General features: G+C 42.3%; 1 protein-coding gene across 1 annotated transcript in view; it reads right to left on the reverse strand.

Annotated features, from left to right (window-relative positions):
* LOC106565868 (rap1 GTPase-activating protein 1) overlaps nucleotides 1–11,093 on the reverse strand; it is a 164,895-nt gene extending 153,802 nt beyond the window's left edge. Inside the window, exon 1 of the mRNA XM_045691752.1 lies at nucleotides 10,817–11,093. The gene's annotated coding sequence lies outside the window, so the exon portion shown is untranslated. The remainder of the gene's footprint in view (nucleotides 1–10,816) is intronic.
* Between the last annotated feature and the right edge of the window lie 894 nt (nucleotides 11,094–11,987).

Consider the following 11,987-nt stretch of genomic DNA (forward strand, 5'->3'; position numbering starts at 1 on the left):
ATTGGGAGGAGGTCAGAGACCTGGCCGTGTGGTGCCAGGACAACAACCTTTCCCTCAACGTGATCAAGAGAAAGGAGATGATTGTGGACTACAGAAAAAGAGGACTGAGCATGCCCCCATTCTCATCGACGGGGCGGCAGTGGAGCAGGTTGAGAGCTTCAAGTTCCTTGGTTGTCCACATCACCAACACATGATCCAAGCACACCATGACAGTCATGAAGCAGGCACGACAAAACCTATTCCCCTCAGTAGAATGAAAAGATTTGGCATGGATCCTCAGATCCTCAAGGTTCTACAGCTGCACCATCAAGAGCATCCGGACTGGTTGCATCACTGCCTTGTATGGCAACTGCTCAGCCTCCGACCGCAAGGCACTACAGAGGGTAGTGTGAATGGCCCAGTACATCCTGCCATCCAGGACCTCTATACCAGGCAGTGTCAGAGGAAGGCCCTAAAATATTGTCAAAGACTCCAGCCACCTTAGTCATAGGTTGTTTTCCCTGCTCCCACATGGCAAGCGGTACCGGAGCGCCAAGTCTAGGTCCAAGAGGCTTCTAAACAGCTTCTACCCCCAAGCCATAAGACTCCTGAACATCTAGTCAAATTGCTACCCAGACTATTCGCATTGCCCTCCCCCTCCCCTCTCCACACCACTGCCTCTCTCTATTGTCATCTATGCAGTCACTTTAATTAACTCTACCTACATGTACATACTACCTCAACTAACCGGTGCCCCCGCACATTACTGCTGCTCTTTAACCTCTCTGGGGTATGTGGGACGCTAGCGTCCCACCCGCGGGACACACTATTCAACAGCCAGTGAAATAGCAGGGCGACAAATTCAAAACAACAAAAATCTCATAATTCAAATTTCTCAAACATTCAACTATTACATCCCATTTTAAAGATACACCTCTCGTTAATCCAACCACAGTGTCCGATTTCAAAAAGGCTTTTCGGCGAAAGCACAACATTAGATTATGTTAGGACAGCGCCTAGACAAGAAAACCCACACAGCCATTTTCCAAGCAAGAAGAGGCGTCACAAAAAACAGAAAAACAGCTAAAATTAATCACTGACCTTTGATGATCTTCATCAGATGGCACTCATAGGATGCCATGTTACACAATACATGTATGTTTTGCTCGATAAAGTTCATATTTATATCCAAAAACCCCATTTTCCATTGGCGTGTAATGTTCAGAAATGTTTTGCCTCCCAAAACTTCCGGTGAATGAGCACATCAATTTACAGAAATACTCATCATAAACGTTGATAAAATATTCAACTGTTATTCAAAGAATTATAGATACACTTCTCCTTAACCTCTATGGGCTAGGTGGGACGCTTGCCAGTGTAATCCCGTGGCGCGTTATTCAAAAACCTCAAAAATGCAAAAACTTCAATTTTTCAAACATATTACTATTTTACACCATTTTAAAGACAAGACTCTCGTTAATCTAACCACACTGTCTGATTTCAAAAAGGCTTTACAACGAAAGCAAAACATTAGATTATGTCAGCAGAGTACCCAGCCAGAAATAATCAGACACCCATTTTTCAAGCTAGCATATAATGTCACATAAACCCAAACCACAACTAAATGCAGCACTAACCTTTGATCTTCATCAGATGACAACCCTAGGACATTATGTTATACAATACATGCATGTTTTGTTCAATCAAGTTCATATTTATATCAAAAAACAGCTTTTTACATTAGCATGTGACTAGCATGTGACTAGCATTCCCACCGCACACTGCCGGTGAATTTACTAAATTACTCACGATAAACGTTCACAAAAAACATAAATTATTTTAAGAATTATAGATACAGAACTCCTCTATGCACTCGATATGTCCGATTTTAAAATAGCTTTTCGGTGAAAGCACATTTTGCAATATTCTCAGTAGATAGCCCGGCATCACACCCAGCAAGTTTAGCACTCACCAAAGTCAGATTTACTATAAGAAAAATGTTATTACCTTTGCTGTTCTTCATCAGAATGCACTCCCAGGACTTCTACTTCAATAACAAATGTTGGTTTGGTCCCAAATAATCCATTGTTATATCCAAATAGCGGCGTTTTTAATCGTGCGTTCAAGACACTATCCGAAAGGGTAAATAAGGGTGACGAGCATGGCGCATTTCGTGACAAAAAAATTCTAAATATTCCATTACCGTACTTCGAAGCATGTCAACCGCTGTTTAAAATCTATTTTTATGCAATTTTTCTCACAAAAAAACGATAATATTCCAACCGGGAAATCGTTTTTTATTACAAAGAGAGTGAAAGTAAAAGCATGCCATCCCCTCATGCATGAGCCTCAGTCTAATGGCCCTCTGATAGAGCACTTGCCAAACGCGCTAATGTGTTTCAGCCTGGGGATGGAATTACATCGTTCAGCTTTTTCCCGCCTTCTGAGAGCCCATGGGAGCCGTAGGAAGTGTCACGTCATGCCAGAGATCCCCTGTATTTGTTAGAGATGATCAAGGAGGGCAAGAAATGGTCAGACAGGCCACTTCCTGTAAGGAATCTTCTCAGGTTTTGGCCTGCCAAATGAGTTCTGTTATACTCACAGACACAATTCAAACAGTTTTAGAAACTTTAGGGTGTTTTCTATCCAAAGCCAATAATTATATGCATATTCTAGTTACTGGGCAGGAGTAGTAACCAGATTAAATCGGGTACGTTTTTTATCCGGCCGTGCAAATACTGCCCCCTAGCCCCAACAGGTTAATGCAACTGCTGTGTCAGATTTCCAAAAAGCTTTACGGCGAAAGCAAATTTTGCAATAATCTGAGTACAGCGCACAGATATAAAAACAAGCCATACAGATACCCGCCATTTTGGAGTCAACAGAAATTACAAAAATTACATTATAATATTCACTTACCTTTGATGATCTTCATCGGAATGCACTCCCAGGAATCCCAGTTCCAGAATAAATGTTCGTTTTGTTCGATAAAGTTAATCTTTATGTCCAAATACCTCCATTTGTTCACACGTTCAGTCGAGTAATCCAAATCCACTGTGCTCGCGCAGTGAGTTCAGACGAAAAGTCAAAAAAGTTATATTACAGTTCATAGAAACATGTCAAACGATGTATAGAATCAATCTTTAGGATGTTTTTATCATAAATCTTCCATAATATTTCAACCGGACGATTCCTTTGTCTTCAGAAATGAAAAGGAACACAGCTAACTCTCACGTGAGTGCGCGCCACTGAGCTCATGTCATTTTCTCAGTCATCTGACTCCAATGGCTCTTATTCTCTCCCCATTCACAGTAGAAGCATGAAACAACATTCTAAAGACTGTTGACATCTAGTGGAAGCCTTAGGAAGTGCAAAATGACCCCATTGACACTGTATACTGGATAGGGAATCACTTGAAAAACTACAAACCTCAGATTTCCACACTTCCTGGTTGGATTTTATTCTCAGGTTTCTGCCTGCCATATGAGTTCTGTTATACTCACAGACATCATTCAAACAGTTTTAGAAACTTCAGAGTGTTTTCTATCCAAATCTACTAATAATATGCATATCCTACCTTCTGGGCCTGAGAAGCAGGCAGTTTACTACGGGCACGCTTTTCATCCGGACGTCAAAATACTGCCCCCTACCCCAATGAAGTTAATTACTTGTTACTTTTATCTCTTATTCTTATCCGTATTTTTTTAAACTGCACTGTCGGTTAGGGGCTCACTGTATTTCACTGTAAGGTCTACACCTGTTGTATTCGGTGCATGTGACTAATACAATTTTTTTATATACAGACATATGCCACTTCGGAGAGGTTTAGGGACACTTGGAAACGTCCTGACAACACGTACTAAAATATCTGCCCATTTCTAGTTTTTATCTATCTATTTCACATTTTTTATCTGATATTGTTCACATGTTGTGGAAGCCATCTGATGTGTTTCCAGCTCTAGTCATCAATAATTCACTTATAGCTTATCAAGGAAAAATTACTTTCAAAACAAAAAAACTATAATTTGTGTGTGCTTGATCTTGTGTATTCTGAACTATGTAACTCATAACTATCTTCTGATCATTTCTTCATATTCTCGCACATGTCTTCTTTCCAAATATACCAAGTTTTTGCATGTCAGAATCATGTAGGTTTTTAAGGAAACATTTTACAAAGTGTAAGCAGAGTGAGCTGTACGCCGGATCGAAGACAGGAGGAGAAATGGAAGTGAGTGAGGGCGATGTATTGGAGGGGGTAGGTGTGGTGAAGTTCTCGGAGTCTGAGGCTTGCACCAAGGGTCAGGATAAAGATGAGTCTCTTATGGTAGGAGTGACTTTTTAGAAAAAAAGCCATTTGTGGTTTCAGGGTGGGTGAAAACAGAGTTGGGTGCTGTGGAATCAGTGAAGGTAACCAGAAGTGGTCTGGTGATAATTGTTTGTGCTTCTCCTGGTAAGAGGGAGCAGGTGCTCCATGTTAAACAAATGGGAACAAGACGTGAATTGTTTTGCTCTCATGAAAAGAGTGCCATTGAAAGGAGTGATTACTGGGGTAGTGGTAAATGTGAAAGTTGACCAACTGAAGAGGAAGATTCACAGTGTTTGTGATGCTCGTCATTTGGTGCGACGCAGACAGGGTGGCATGAGTGGTGAAACAGAAACAGTCGTCTGTTCTTGTCTGTTCTTTTGAGTTTTGATGTTGAGCAAGCTTTTGATGTTGAGCAAGCTTTTGTGCCGAATATATTACATTGTTACAGGTGTCAAGCTTATGGGCATGTGGCACCAGTGTGTAGGAGGGAGGTTCCTAGGTGTGAGAAGTGTGCAGAAGGGCATGAGACAAAGGAATGTGTAGCATTGGGGAAAGTAATGGTATGTGTTAATTGCAGGAGTGCCCATGGGTCTGGGGATCAGAAATGTCCGGTGCGAGAGAGGCAGGTTGAGGTTTCCATGCTTAGAGTAGTGCAGAAGTTGTAGTATGCTGAGGCAGTAAAGAAAGTAGAAGAAGGCTCAAGAGGGATGGAGAAGTAGAGTGGTGTGAGTAGTAGATATGTACCAGTACAGAGGGATAGGCCAACAAGTGATACAGTGCATTCGGAAAGTATTCAGACCCCTTGACTTTTTTCACATTTTGTTACGTTACAGCCTTATTCTAAAATTGATACAGTTATTTATATTTAATCTACACACAATACCCCATAACGACAATGCAATATTACATTTTCTTATTTTTTCTCGATAGAGGCAGTTAGGGCAGCAATGTTGTTCATAGCTGTAGCAACACGTTTGCAGTTGTCCATTTTTATTAAACTGTTATTTTGGACACAGTATTTGCTGAATTCTGCAGTTATACTGCACTCTAACTACAGTTATACTGCAGTGTACTGCGGTTATACTGCATTCTGACTGCAATCTTTTTTCGTAAGGGAACTTCATTTTACTGAAATTACATGGAAACAATGTTGATTCAACCAGTGTGTGCCCAGTGGGCTCTTGTATAAAACAACTCTCACTGGATTACATTTACAAGCAAAGGGCAAACACGACATCCATGATGGAGACGAACAAAAAATGTATGATTCTTGGAATATTGAACATTGTCATTGTGAACTGGATTGACATGATATACAGCGGGGGGGGGGGAAGTATTTGATCCCCTGCTGATTTTGTATGTTTGCCCACTGATAAAGAAAGGATCAGTCTATAATTTTAATGGTAGGTTTATGTGAACAGTGAGAGACAGAATAACAACAAAAATATCCAGAAAAACGCATGTCAAAAATGTTATAAATTGATTTGCATTTTAATGAGGGAAATAAGTATTTGACCCCCTCTCAATCAGAAAGATTTCTGGCTCCCAGCTCCCTCTCTCTCCAGATGAAATCTCGCGTCTTGTGACGGCCGGCCGCCCAACAACCTGCCCACTTGACCCTATCCCCTCCTCTCTTCTCCAGACCATTTCCGGAGACCTTCTCCCCTACCTCACCTCGCTCATCAACTCATCCTTGACCGCTGGCTACGTCCCTTCCGTCTTCAAGAGAACGAGAGTTGCACCCCTTCTGAAAAAACCTACACTCGATCCCTCCGATGTCAACAACTACAGACCAGTATCCCTTCTTTCTTTTCTCTCCAAAACTCTTGAACGTGCCGTCCTTGGCCAGCTCTCCTGCTATCTCTCTCAGAATGACCTTCTTGATCCTAATCAGTCAGGTTTCAAGACTGGGCATTCAACTGAGACTGCTCTTCTCTGTGTCACGGAGGCTCTCCGCACTGCTAAAGCTAACTCTCTCTCCTCTGCTCTCATCCTTCTAGACCTATCTGCTGCCTTTGATACTGTGAACCATCAGATCCTCCTCTCCACCCTCTCCGAGTTGGGCATCTCCGGCGCGGCCCACGCTTGGATTGCGTCCTACCTGACAGGTCGCTCCTACCAGGTGGCGTGGCGAGAATCTGTCTCCGCACCACGCGCTCTCACCACTGGCGTCCCCCAGGGCTCTGTTCTAGGCCCTCTCCTATTCTCGCTATACACCAAGTCACTTGGCTCTGTCATATCCTCACATGGTCTCTCCTATCATTGCTATGCAGACGACACACAATTAATCTTCTCCTTTCCCCCTTCTGATAACCAGGCGGCGAATCGCATCTCTGCATGTCTGTCAGACATATCAGTGTGGATGACGGATCACCACCTCAAGCTGAACCTCGGCAAGACGGAGCTGCTCTTCCTCCCGGGGAAGGACTGCCCGTTCCATGATCTCGCCATCACGGTTGACAACTGCCTTGTGTCCTCCTCCCAGAGTGCTAAGAACCTTGGCGTGATCCTGGACAACACCCTGTCGTTCTCCACTAACATCAAGGCGGTGACCCGATCCTGTAGGTTCATGCTCTACAACATTCGCAGAGTACGACCCTGCCTCACACAGGAAGCGGCGCAGGTCCTAATCCAGGCACTTGTCATCTCCCGTCTGGATTACTGCAACTCGCTGTTGGCTGGGCTCCCTGCCTGTGCCATTAAACCCCTACAACTCAAGGATGTCAGGGACAAGATTGTAGACCTACACAAGGCTGGAATGGGCTACAAGACCATCACCAAGCAGCTTGGTGAGAAGGTGACAACATTTGGTGCGATTATTCGCAAATGGAAGAAACACAAAAGAACTGTCAATATCCCTCGGCCTGGGGCTCCATGCAAGACCTCACCTCGTGGGGTTGCAATGATCATGAGAATGGTGAGGAATCAGCCCAGAACTACACGGGAGGATCTTGTCAATGATCTCAAGGCAGCTGGGACCATTGTCACCAAGAAAACAATTGGTAACACACTACGCCGTGAAGGACTGAAATCCTGCAGCGCCCGCAAGGTCCCCCTGCTCAAGAATACATATACATGCCCGTCTGAAGTTTGCCAATGAACATCTGAATGATTCAGAGGACAACTGGATGAAAGTGTTGTGGTCAGATGAGACCAAAATGGAGCTCTTTGGCATCAACTCAACTCGCCGTGTTTGGAGGAGAAGGAATGCTGCCTATGACCCCAAGAACACCATCTCCACCGTCAAACATGGAGGTGGAAACATTATGCTTTGGGGTGTTTTTCTGCTAAGGGGACAGGACAACTTCACCGCATCATTTGACGGTGCCATGTACCGTCAAATCTTGGGTGAGAACCTCCTTCCCTCAGCCAGGGCATTGAAAATGGGTTGTGGATGGGTATTCCAGCATGACAATGACCCAAAACGCATGGCCAAGGCAACAAAGGAGTAGCTCAAGAAGAAGCACATTAAGGTCCTGGAGTGGCCTAGCCAGTCTCCAGGCCTTAATCCCATAGAAAATCTGTGGAGGGAGCTGAAGGTTCGAGTTGCCAAACGTCAGCCTCGAAACCTTAATGACTTGGAGAAGATCTGCAAAGAGGAGTGGGACAAAATCCCTCCTGAGATGTGTGCAAACCTGGTGGCCAACTACAAGAAACGTCTGACCTCTGTGATTGCCAACAAGGGTTTTGCCACCAAGTACTAAGTCATGTTTTGCAGAGGGGTCAAATACTTATTTCCCTCATTAAAATGGAAATTATTTTATAACATTTTTGACATGCTGTCACGTCCTGACCAGTATAAGGGTTATTGTAGTTTGGTCAGGACGTGGCAGAGGGTATTTTGTTTATGTGGTTTGGGGTGGTGATTTATTTAGTAGGGTGTTGGTTTAGTTAGTTCCGGGTTTATGTTCTATGTTTGTATTTCTATGTGGTTTCTAGTCTGTTGTATTTCTATGTCTAGTTGATTAGGGTTGGACTCTCAATTGGAGGCAGGTGTTTTCTAGTTGCCTCTGATTGAGAGTCCTATATATGGGTATGTGTTTGGTTAAGTGTTTGTGGGAGATTGTTTCTTGTTTTGCCTGTGTGAGCCTGACAAGACTGTTTTGTTGTTCGTGAGTTCTTCGTTTTGTTATTTTGGTGTTCTCTTTATTTTAAAATAAATAACAAGATGAGCATCCACATTCCTGCTGCGTTTTGGTCCTCTATTCCCTACAACAGCCGTTACACATGCGTTTTTCTGTATTTTTTTGTTGTTATTCTGTCTCTCACTGTTCATATAAACCTACCATTAAAATTATAGACTGATCATTTCTTTGTAAGTGGGCAAACGTACAAAATCAGCAGGGGATCAAATACTTTTTCCCCCCACTGTAACGTCCCAAGAGAGCTGAGCAGACGAAACGCAAATGACATAGGACCTTTTACTTAATCAAAGGAATTCCAGTCTGCTGTGACGCATGCATCCATGTATTTGGACAAGTAAGAGTCTAAAGTTAGCTTCATGTACAGATATTTGTATCTCATGTTATAAAGTCATTTGCATTGCTAGTTAAAGCCTTCTGTTAGCTAGCTAGATAACGTTAGATAGCCAACATGAAACTTTGCTAGCTAACGTTAGTTGCTTGGTATCTAACGCCAGCTAACATTATAAATTTTAAATAATTTTGTCAGAAATCCGTTTGCATTGCTAGTTGAAGCCTAGCTTTGGTTAGCTTTACCTGCAAAGTAATACTGCGTCACTTCATGCATGTTGCCTAGCTAGCTAAGTGTATGACAAACTGTATGGGTTGCTGGCTTGCTACATTAGCCAGATGATTAGGCTCCATGAACCATAAATTTAGCCAGGTGTGTCTGGGGGTGATTACGGCCATCACATGCTTTATGAACATGTGGACAGGTCTAGACAATAGAGACACATCCACTTAGCTAGATGTGTCTGGGAGGTAGTTTGATTTGATATATAATGTGTTTACCAGAGACAATGTGAAGAACAACATGTTAGGATATAGGCCATGGACTAGATAATGTATTTTTACCTGGAGATGTTATTTATTGTAGGCTACTACTTTCACTGCTTGTTCACTACACTACCTTAATCACTCACAGTGACTACTTAAAGAGATGGGTGGTGTTAAGGCTTAAGAGGGTGTGAATGATGCTGAATAGGCGTACTCAAAAAAGAGCTCACGATTGTGAAAAACTTAAGGGGATTTTCTGGTACTTGTCTACAAAGTGGAATAACAAGTTTATCACATTTCATATAAGCATAACATTCCCATGGTTTCCCCCAACTGCAGTGTATGATATACCATTTTGAAGCTCTGAGTCTGTAGTTTTATAAAATGTACAAAAAAGACAATCTTGGAAATGGTACATAAGAGGTACATAAGACTCAAATGGGAAATGTAGTCACAAACGTAGTGGGATGTATCTGGTTCATGGCATATCTCATCTTATTAGTGTTAACCCTATAGGATTTTCATCAACTCTAATCAAAGTCTACCGTAAAAGTGTTTATTTGTTTAAGCAATGAGCCAGTAGTGACCATGGACAAAATGCATTGGATTGCATGTAATGTACACAGTAATTATGAGGTGATATTAAATTGTTACTGAGCATCCCCATGTTGTTGTTCACTTTTATGTGAATCCATTGTCTTATTAACTCATCCAAGGCTTAATGTGCATACAGTAGCCTACCATCTGATTCTACACCACCAAGTGAGCTACTATGGGTATGTTAGAATAAAGCTTTATTTCCTGTGGTCATATTTTGCCAATGTGCATTCATCCTGACATGAACACAAAGGGACCCCAAGAAAAAATAACTTTGATACCGCTGACCTAAACCCAAAGGGTTTTGAAATGGGTTGAATGTAACTGGGAATGAAGCCTTTATCCTTGTTCTGGATAGGGCCTTGTAGGGATATTTGGAAATCAAATAAAATGTATTTCTCTACTGTAGTTGTCATCATAGTAAGGTAATAGGTATATAACTAGAGATCATGGACTGTATAACATTTGCATAATAAGGAGCTGTGTGACACCTGATATGTGGGCTTTATTTTATTCTTATTATAACTACCTGGTGAAATACCTACATACAAATATATAAACTTTTCAGTTTCATTAGGACTCATAGAGGGAAATCATTTACACAACTTGAAACCAGGTATGAAACTGTGTAGGCTGCTACATCAAAAATAAAGGAGTTGCCACTCCTGTTGCAGGTGAAGAGGCGCTCAATAAAAAAGACTGGACTGCTCTCTAGTTACTACAACCCGAGAAGTGAGCAAGATATAGCGTGCTACTATGTACATCAACAGAGCAGGTTAAGATCAGTGACTTGACTATTGCCGTTGTTTAGGCAGATCTAACCTAATTTAAGCATACTATAGAAGGCAAATAAGATGGTCGAACCTTGCGCTTTACGGGACTCGATAATCAGAGAAAGAAAAAAAATACTACAACCATAATATGGTGAAAATACAACGTGCCGACTCTTCTTATCTAAAGAATTACGGTATCTTACCTTTTGGTGGAGCCCGTGCCTCTATTGCTGAATCGGGTCCTGGATGCTGGCGCGCGACTAACCACAATACACTTGAACTCGTTGAAGGAAGGATGCTTGCATTCCTTTAAAATACGAGCAGTTCATCGATGTTTCTTCACGTCTCAAGCGTTTGGGTAGGGTAGCTTGCAATGTTTAATTGGCCCGTTCTCCCCATTCAGAAAGCCTGAGAACAGAGCAGTGTGATGTTCGACCAATCCGCTCTCGACGTATCAGCGCAGATCTGCAACACTGAGCAGCACTCTTTTTCCTAAAATGTCACAGGACCAATCCCCACAGACCCTCAATACGTAATGTTCGATACACGCCAAATAGTACCCCCAGGCAGCTAAACAATTCCATCACAACAATGGAATAATAAAGACAATCATATTCTATTGTAAAAAAAAAAAAAAAACGGTTTTTCTTTGTCCAATCTCATTGACCAGCATTCACTGCTGTGGAAGATGTAATGTGTCTGTAAGCTTTAGCCTTTTAATGTTTTCTCACGGTTGAAAAGAAAACATCTATGTTGATTGATTTATTAGTTATTATGTTTATGAGGACACAGGCTAACTCCTGATAATCGTTATTCTCCTTGACAGAATAGCAGTAGGAAGGGACAGATAACATTCTTATTTTCCATTTAGAAGAAGGCTGCACTGTTTCCATACTTTCCTGAACAGCCTATGCCAGCAGTCTGACTCACCCATTGGCCCATGGGGATACTGGCACTGTTTTGATCTGACTTCTATTCCCTATTCAGTAGGTGAGGAATATGTCTCATCATGTGTAGACTCCCAACTGTATTTCCCAACTCCCCTCCTAGAGTACATTCAACAGTACACATTTTTATTGTAGCCTCGGACAAGCACACCTGATTAAACTCCAAGTAATCATCAGGCCCTCAATGAGCCGAATCAGCTATGTTTATCCGGGGCTACAGCAAAAATGTGTGTTTTTTGGGGTACTCGAGGACTGGAGTTGAGAACCACTAGTGTAGACTGCTGGACAGGACATGTGCAGGGTAATCTACAGTTGCAGACTTGTATTCGCTGCTCCAATCCTATGCTTGGTTTTGTACATTTCTGTTCTTTTACATCCCTCTCCTTCAAAGGCTCATCCATCTTCCTCTCTCCCACTCTCCCTGTCA

The sequence above is a fragment of the Salmo salar genome, chromosome ssa12, assembly GCF_905237065.1.
Source record: "Salmo salar chromosome ssa12, Ssal_v3.1, whole genome shotgun sequence".
NCBI lineage: Eukaryota > Metazoa > Chordata > Actinopteri > Salmoniformes > Salmonidae > Salmo > Salmo salar.